Source organism: Silene latifolia, chromosome 7 (genome assembly GCF_048544455.1).
Source record: "Silene latifolia isolate original U9 population chromosome 7, ASM4854445v1, whole genome shotgun sequence".
Taxonomy (NCBI): Eukaryota; Viridiplantae; Streptophyta; class Magnoliopsida; order Caryophyllales; family Caryophyllaceae; genus Silene; species Silene latifolia.
Genome location: NC_133532.1, coordinates 31,496,639 through 31,505,568, shown reverse-complemented (window position 1 = coordinate 31,505,568; position 8,930 = coordinate 31,496,639). Strand labels below are relative to the sequence as shown.

Genomic DNA, 8,930 nt, shown 5'->3' with positions numbered 1-8,930 from the left:
GATGTCTTTTGCTTGGCTATCTTTTTGCATTTGAGTGAAAGATTCTTGTTGATTCTTTTGCATTTGGAGGACCGCTTTTTGAACATCAAAACCTTGGTTATTTTTTTGATTGTATGGAGTTTGATTTTGATAACCTTGGTTTTGGTTGAAAAAGGGTCTTTATTTTGGTTTCTCATGGGAGGTGGGGTGTATGTTGGTTGAGGGTTTTGAACATTTTGGCTTTTGTATGAGAGATTTGGGTGGAATTTGGTGTTTTCATTGTAATAGTTGGAATAAGGGGTACCACTTTTGTATGCTTGAAGAGCATTCACTTGTTCATTTGTTCCCCTACATTCATTTTGGTCATGTCCCAAAGTTCCACAATTCTCACATATCCCACTTGAGATTGATGAAGATGCTACCATGGCATTAACATGATGCTTTGGTGATTTCGAGGCTTCTTCAAATTTAGCCATAGATGGTATCAATATGAGTACTAAGTTGAGCACCCAATTGAGTAATAGAGTCCACTTCATGATTTCCTCCTCTAGTAGCCTTGCGAGGTCTACTATATTGTGAATTATGGACCGCCATTTCCTCAATCTTGTTCCAAGTTTGATTGTCGTCAACTTCGGTGAACATACCATTTGATCCCATGTTGAGAATGTTTCTTGCGTCTTCATAGAGACCATTCCAAAATTGTTGTACCAAGAACCACTCGCTAAGTCCATGATGAGGACATGAGCGACAAATTCCTTTGAATCGCTCCCAAGCTTCATACAAAGATTCTTCATCCCTTTGCTTAAAACCCGTAATTTGAGCTCTTAGCATGTTAGTCTTTTCCGGAGGGTAGAATTTTTTGTAGAAAGCTAGAGCCAACTTCTTCCAAGAGTCAATTCTAAGAGTGACCTTATCAAGGCTCTTCAACCATTGTTTTGCAGTACCAATTAAAGAAAAAGGGAATAATACCCATCAAATTTGGTCTTGAGTCACTCCGGTTTGTGAAATCGCATCACAATAGTCACAAAAGTTTCCATATGGGAATGAGGGTCTTCACTAGGCATCCCCCCAAATTGGCTTCTTTCGACTAATTGGATAAATGCGGATTTTGCAATGAAATTTCCGGTTAAGTGTTGTGGTGTGGGAGTTCCATTGGGTAGGTTCTCCTCGGTTGGTACGGAATGTGATGAACACTTAGGCATTGTGGGTTGATTGTGTGATTGATTTTGTGTTGGGTTCTCCTCACCTTCTCTTGCAAAAGGATTGATGAACTCAATAGTATTTGGTTGAATATCTACAAACTCACCAATACCTCTCAAAGTATTTCTAGCAAGTCTTCTATTGGTTGTCAAAGTCCTTTCAATCTCGTGATCAATAGGTAACAAGTTACCTTGTGATCTTCTAGACATGCAAAATATCAAACAACTTGAACATAATTAGAACAAACCTTGAGGAGTTTTACTTCCCCAAGGCAAAGAAAGACACAACTAATAACAATCTAAGAAAATCAAATCAAGTTAACACCGTCCCCGGCAACGGCGCCATTTTTGGTCGGACTCACTTGGAGCTTAGTTTTCGGTTGCTTGTCGTTAGGAGCACCTAGACCAAAACAATATTTATATCTCCACAAACAACTCTACTATTAGTAAAGAGGTAAGTAAAGGTCGGATCCCAAGGGACGGGTATTGATGTAGGATTTTCGATTGCAAGTAGCGGTGTCTAGGGGTGTCACGATTTGGGTTGAGATAAGAATATCACTAAACTAAATAGCAATTAAAGTAAACAAGATGATTAAAATGAGATGTAAACAATTGATTAAAAGTACTAGGGTGTCATGGGGTCGTAGGAGATTCATGGGAATTGATCATACAAACATATTCTCAAATTATAAGCAAGCAATTATTGTTGTGATAGGATCGAGTTGGTTTATATCTTACAATCCTAGGAAGGTTTGGGTCCCGGAGCCGAATCGATTAGATTGTACAACACCTACAAGTCGACTTAATCCTCCCTACTCAACTATGTGCATGGTCTAATGAGACTCGAGTTGGTTTATGTCTTACAAGTCTCATTGAAAAGGTAAGTGATGGGTAAAAAATGCAAGGATTAGGCTCGCATTTCATCAAACATAACATGTGCATAAGTTGAGATCACAACAAGCAAGCAAATAAATTATGAAAACATATTAAATTAAGCACGAATCATCTCCCATGTTGGTTTCCCTTAATTACCCATTAACCCTAGTTAAGCAAAACTACTCACTTATTATCAAGTTTAACATGTTAACAAGGTTGTCAATCATATTAACAAAGCAAAACATGACGAATAAATGAAGATGTAATACTCTGTATTTTAGAGGATGGTCAAAGGTTTAGTCAACGATATTTAATTAAAATGTGATTTATGAAAATGGATATTTTATATTTTAATTATTATTAATTATTGAGACGTGTAATTATGAGACGGAAAATAATATTTAAATAATACATAATAATATATGACGGAGGATGTATACATATGACGCATACTAGTATAAATATATATATGGTGATGATATTATATGATATATAAGGTAACAAGTATTTTATACGGTATTAATACGGTAATAATATGGGATAATAATAATAATAATAATATTACCTAATAGGATAAGGAAAGTTCCTCCACCTACTTATTAGTATAAATAGGACCCTCTGGCTATTCTTTTGTCACTTATATACATAAATCACAATTAAAAGTGAGAGAGAGAAATAAGAAGAAAAAGGGAGCTATATATCTATCTTATAACCGTCTTAAGGTAATCGTCTCATAAACCTTTTATATTATAATTCACTTATTTAAATAATATGTTGACTTAACCCAAGACCCAACTTTGACCAGGGACTCGACCTAGACTGACCTTGACCCGTTGACCATGACCCGTTGACCCGCTTTAGTTTAGGATTTAATCAAAGCATATTATTGTTGTTGTTTATACTTGGACCCATCTTAAGAGACCCCAAAACCCGACCCATAGACTGTTTCGATCCAAGTGACTTAAGGGCAGGGCTATGGTGGTGTATGGGGGTCATGACGGTGGTGTTTTTGGCGGAGGTTAAGGTGGTAGTAGGCTGTGGCGGTCTGTTTTACGGGTTAGTGTCGATTGGTTGCTGCTTTAAAAACAGGAACTGTCAGACGCGTTTTTAGTGACCCATATGTACTGGGCTGGTGGGTCGATTAACTAGGGTGGTTCAAGGTGATGCTAGGGTTGTCACTGGTGGTTGTCATGGTGGCAGGAGGTGTCGCAGGCCGCGTATTGTCGGGTTGTTGCTGTTACTGTGCGTGGTGGTGGTGTTGTTTGCAGGTCGAGATATCAGCCTTACTTCGACGCAGCCATGACCGATCTATGGGCTTCACCGTGGGTCAATTGGTCGACCATGGTGGTGGCCTTGGTGGCGGGTCTGGTTGTGTCGAGTTTGGTGAAGGTGCGAGGAGGGGATTTATTGCTTGATTGTTGAAAAACGGATTTGGTGTTGTTTTTGGCGGCTGTAGTAGGTGTTGGCTGGTGGTCTTGGGCTCGGCCAGGTGGTGGCAGGCGTGGCAAAGGGTGGCTGCCACGGCCTGGTGGGGACTAGGTGGTGGTTACTTGGTTGTATTGGTGTCGGGTTCAAGGGGAAACCGGGTTTGAGGAGAGGGGTTAGTATATTTGTTGAAACCGTTTCAAATAGTATAAATCGTAATATTAATAATTCGTATGGGAATTGTTATTTTAATTAATTAATTAGTTTATTCAGGCATGGATATAATAATTATTATTATAATATTTTGGTTTGGTGACGGGTTTTAATATTTGAATCGTAAATTGAAACGTAGTTATTTAATTAATTTATTTGGGGCATAATTATAATTATTGCTATTATTATTACTTTGACAGGTGACGAATTCGTAGAAGGAGATCGCATCTAATTGTTATTATTTTTATATTGCTTGGACTCGGATTTGCTATTGAGGTAGGATAGCTACTCAACTAGTTTAATGTTTACTTGAATGATATTATCTGATTGAATTGGTTGAATTACTTGGATGGATGATATATGATTGTTGGATGATTGCATTGAGATGAATTGATTGTGACTACCTCAGCTCGTGACTGAGATGATTTGATTATTGACTACCTCAGCTCATGTCTGAGATGATTATATTGATTATTGGATTCCTCAGCTTCGTGTCTGAGATGGTAAGAAATTGTGTTGCTCAATTGTTGCATTTTCATATCATGAGCACTTGCATTGGATACCTCAGAACTGGTTCTGCAGGACTTGTTTCTGGGATGATGAGACTACCTCAACTTCGGTTGGGATGATGAGACTACCCCGTCCAGGGATTGGCGGGATGAATGGGAGCGTCGGAGGATTGATCATGAGCATGCATTGCATTTGCATTTAATATTGTTCTTGTATCCATTTATTGTGGTTGTTTGGCTATTCCTACTCAACCTCGTGGTTGACAGTGTATTCGTGAACACCTGTGGTGAACCTTAATGGGGAGCAGATTTGACAGGTACTAAAAATTAGCTGACTTGGGAGTTATGGGATGCGTGAGGACTTGGCCAGTCTACCTAGAAATCTAGATCACATAGAATATTTAATCACTATATTTATTTCCGCTGCGAATTGTAATTATTTTATATTAAGTTTTAGTTGGTAAATTTGTAATAAACATGTAATTGTTAAAGTTTTAATTTTAAGTACTTTGGTGAGTTGGACTTTGTTATTCACTACCTCGGGAAACCGAGATGGTAACAGTTCTATTTATTTGGGAAAGTGTAGCTAAAGGCTCCTAGATAAATGGGGGTGTTACAAAGTGGTATCAGAGCGAACGATCCTCAGGCCTAAACAAATGAACCCAATGAACTTAGGATGAGTCTAAATAAAATGAACCCCGAGTCGAAACTGTTAGGAGCCTCTAATGCGGTTAAGAAGAGCGCCTTAATTCGTATCCTGGCCCTCTCAGTTTTAAACCGGTCACCTAGGGAAAGGATAAGAGAATGGGTAGTTAGTAGTAAGATATTTATGAGTCAGTTGTATGTTATTTACTAACTTTGTTGCAAGGTGAAAGATATTACAAGGTAAGTAAAATGGATAAGATGTAAAATGGTTGAGAATTGTATGAGATGTTTTTTTTTTTTACATATGAGGGATGATGGATAATTGATGATGGATGTAATTGTGATGATTGTATGAATTAGAAATCATGTCTAGTGATATGCGGTACATGTTCCCCGAAACCATGCTTCTTACAATGTTTTGCAATGATTAGATAGAATATAGATTTGTGTACTTGTGATATAAGAAATAAGAGTAATATAAGGAATGCTAAAGTTAGATGCCTAGCCATGTGTAGAGTGTGATGAATGAGTTACGATAATTTGGGTATAGGAGGATACTTGTAAGGACTTGTGACTTGGTAAAGGATGACCTAGAGCTGAACTCGTTTTGTCTGATTTTAACAAGATTATTTTATCATATCCGGAACCATGTTATATTAGGATGGTGGTGACGATATGGGATCATAAATGGGGAGAATAAACCATGCATTTAAATTTTGACCTAAGAGGGGTGACAATGTTGACTAAGACCTTGGTGGTAGGATGACCTTAGTTCAATTCAAGTGGTCACATGAGCTTATTTTGGAGGAATTAGTTGTTACCCTATAACTTTTCATAGTATGGAGACTTATACCCTTTGTTTTACTTTTATAGACAATATGGCACCAAAGACAGCTAGATCTTCTACCATGACCGATGAGGAGATTGCGAGGATGCAGGACCTGGATGCTGCATTATTAGAGATTGTAAAAGGAAAGAAAGATGAGATGAATCCTTCTAAGGTGGGAGCATCAGTGGCTCGATATAAGCCAACAAAGTATGAGGGAGTTGGGGAACCATCCTTGCTAGGAGAGTGGTGTAGGGAGTTCGATAATATTTTTGAGTTGATAGCTTGTCCAGAGGAAATGCAAGTTGACCAGGCTGTATTCTATTTGAGAAGGAAAGCTGGGAGGTGGTGGACCAAGAATAAAGCGACTATAAGAGAGGCATTTCAGTTGAGTGAGAAACCATATGTACCATGGAAGAATTTCAAAAACATTTTGAGAGATACCTTTATACCTGAAAACATTAGGAGTAAGATAAGAGCTCAGTTCGATTCTTTTAAGATGACCGATGAAATGACAGTGGAGGATTATCATAACAACTTCATAGAGTTAGCTGAGTATGTGGCAGATTTGAATTATAATAATGAAGTGTTGGCAATGAGATTCGAGAAGGGGTTGACTTTGGCTATTAAAAAGAGACTTACTGCAGGTGTACCTACCACTGTTGAGGAGGTATACCAGAGAGCAAGTCATACTGAGAGTATTAAGGAGATGGTAATGGAAGAGAAGAAAGAAGAAGGAAAAAGGAAGAAGAAGTCTGAGGTTGTGAGGGAGGGAGCTGGGGGAAGTAAGAAGGCAAACACTAACCAGTTTAGAGCTTACACTAGTAGTGGTGCAACATTTGGAGGTAGTGTTAGTCATGGTGAGAGTCGAGGTGCTTTTAGTGGGCCTAGTGGTATTCAATACTTTAGATGTGGGAAGATGGGACATAAAGCCTTTACTTGTAGAGTGGTTAGGGATGGTCCGAGTGGAGAGCATAGGAGCCAAGGAGGAGGTTTCCATACACCTGAACCTAGTCAGAGGAGCGACCAACAATTCAGAGGTTGGAGTAACCAGAGGAGTTACAACAACTACTCTAACCAGAACCGTTACAACAACTATATAAATTAGAGCTCTAGGAATGGGTCTTACCAGAGGCAAGGAAATGATGGGAATCACCAGAGTGCAGGTAAGAGCGTAGCTGGATCTAGTGGGACAGGGCAGGGAGGAGCTAAGACTAATGATGTTGTTTGTTTAGGTATGTAGGTTAGGGGACGTAACCTTTCTTTTAGGGGGTAGGATGTAATACTCCATTATTTCTTGTTATTAATGTTTATTTATTATTATTTCTGATACACTTTGGTGATACATTTTGAGTATATTAATAATACACTTGGATACGCGTTTTAGGTATGTTTTGATCTCTGCTAAGTTTGTTGGTTTATGTTGGGAATTTGTATCGTTGGAGGTTTCTTGAGTATGTTTGAGTGAACTTCGGGACTAAATTCTTTTTAAGGAGGGAAGACTGTAATACTCTGTATTTTAGAGGATGGTCAAAGGTTTAGTCAACGATATTTTATTAAAATGTGATTTATGAAAATGGATATTTTATATTTTAATTATTATTAATTATTGAGACGTGTAATTATGAGACAGGAAATAATATTTAAATAATACATAATAATATATGACGGAGGATGTATACATATGATGCATACTAGTATAAATATATATGGTGACGGTATTATATGATATATAAGGTAACTAGTATTTTATACGGTATTAATACGGTAATAAGATGGGATAATAATAATAATAATAATAATAATAATAATAATAATATTACCTAATAAGATAAGGAAAGTTCCTCCACCTACCTATTAGTATAAATAGGACCCTCTGGCTATTCTTTTGTCACTTATATACATAAATCACAATTAAAAGTGAGAGAGAGAAATAAGAAGAAAAAGGGAGCTATATATCTATCTTATAACCGTCTTAAGGTAACCGTCTCATAAACCTTTTATATTATAATTCACTTATTTAAATAATATGTTGACTCGACCCAAGACCCGACTTTGACCAGGGACTCGACCTAGACTGACCTTGACTCGTTGACCATGACCCGTTGACCCGCTTTAGTTTAGGATTTAATCAAAGCATATTATTGTTGTTGTTTATACTTGGACCCATCTTAAGAGACCCCAAAACCCGACCCATAGACTATTTCGACCCAAGTGACTTAAGGGCAGGGCTAGGGTGGTGTATGGGGTTTGTGACGGTGGTGTTTTTGGCGGAGGTTAAGGTGATAGTAGGCTGTGGCAGTCTGTTTTACGGGTTAGTGTCGATTGGTTGCTGCTTTAAAAACATGAACTATCAGATCCTTTTTTAGTGACCCATACGTACTGGGTTGGTGGGTCGACTAACTAGGGTGGTTCAAGTTGATGCTAGGGCTATCACTGGTGGTTGTCGTGGTGGCAGGAGGTGTCGCAGGCCGTGTATTGTCGGGTTCTTGCTGTTACTGTGCGTGGTGGTGTTGGTGTTTGTAGGTCGAGTTATCAGCCTTACTTCGACGCAGCCATGACCGACCTATGGGCTCTACCGTGGGTCAAGTGGTCGGCCATGGTGGTGGCCTTGGTGGCGGGTCTGGTTGTGTCGAGGTTGGTGAAGGTGGGAGGAGGGGATTTATTGCTTGATTGTTGAAGAAGGGATTCAGTGTTGTTTTTAGCGGTTGTAGTAGGTGTTGGCTGGTGGTCCTGGCTCGACCAGGTGGTGGCAGGCGTGGCAAAGGGTGGCTGCCACGGCCTGGTGGGGACTAGGTGGTGGTGACTTGGTTGTATTGGTGTCGGGTTCAAGGGGAAACCGGGTTTGAGGAGAAGGGTTAGTATATTTGTTGAAACCGTTTCAAATAGTGTAAATCGTAATATTAATAATTCGTATGGGAATTTTTATTTTAATTAATTAATTAGTTTATTCGGGCATGGATATAGTAATTATTATTATAATATTTTGGTTTGGTGACGGGTTTTAATATTTGAATCGTAAATTGAAACGTAGTTAGTTAATTAATTTATTTGGGGCATAATTATAATTATTGCTATTATTATTACTTTGATAGGTGACGGATTCGTAGAAGGAGATCGTTCTAATTGTTATTATTTTTATATTTCTTGGACTCGGATTTGCTATTGAGGTAGGATAGCTACTCAACTACTTTAATGTTTACTTGAATGATATTATCTGATTGAATTTGTTGAATTACTTGGATGGATGATATATGA

At 38.3% G+C, this 8,930-nt stretch overlaps 1 non-coding gene across 1 annotated transcript; it reads left to right on the top strand.

Moving 5' to 3' along the window:
- Positions 1-703: 703 nt before the first annotated feature.
- LOC141593443 (small nucleolar RNA R71) lies at positions 704-810 on the top strand. The gene has a single exon (XR_012521525.1). It is a non-coding gene; the product is annotated as a small nucleolar RNA R71 (small nucleolar RNA).
- The last annotated feature ends 8,120 nt before the right edge of the window (positions 811-8,930 follow it).